Genomic DNA, 490 nt, shown 5'->3' on the forward strand with positions numbered 1-490 from the left:
GTTTCGTACTTCCAGCATTTGATTCCCCCCAATTGTTCAGAAATCCGCGTCTTGTGTTTTTGGTAGCGCGCCAAACGAGCAGGCGCAGAGCCCCGATTCATCAGCGGAAGAACCCACCCAGGTGAGCATTTGATCACAATTCAATTTGGCCATTCCCCTTGTCCTGTTACAACCATTAATCGAATTCCCCAAATTTGCAGAAACCCCCAATCTTTCGAGCTTTCCTCTGTCATCCACAATTCCTGAAACTCATACTCTCTCCTGTCTAGTCGCGCAGTTCCCATCACGACCTCTCCCCGTCACTGGTTAGTCCTGACACTCTGATCTTTTCTTGCTTTTTTCATTCTTGGTTAGAATTTTGCAAAAAAAAATTTGATTTTAACTGTCTTTTAGTGGGGTTAATTGCTGCTCTTGAGTGATTGGAATTAGAAGGTACCCGTTTTTTTGATTTAATGGGTGCTTTGCATTGAAAGTGATAGTTAGAGTAGAT

General features: G+C 43.3%; 1 protein-coding gene across 1 annotated transcript in view; it reads left to right on the plus strand.

Annotated features, from left to right (window-relative positions):
• LOC107607005 overlaps positions 5-490 on the plus strand; it is a 26126-nt gene continuing 25640 nt past the window's right edge. Inside the window, exons 1-2 of the mRNA XM_016309000.2 lie at positions 5-121; positions 201-305. The gene's annotated coding sequence lies outside the window, so the exon portion shown is untranslated. The remainder of the gene's footprint in view (positions 122-200; positions 306-490) is intronic.

This window comes from Arachis ipaensis, chromosome B01 (genome assembly GCF_000816755.2).
Source record: "Arachis ipaensis cultivar K30076 chromosome B01, Araip1.1, whole genome shotgun sequence".
Lineage (NCBI taxonomy): Eukaryota > Viridiplantae > Streptophyta > Magnoliopsida > Fabales > Fabaceae > Arachis > Arachis ipaensis.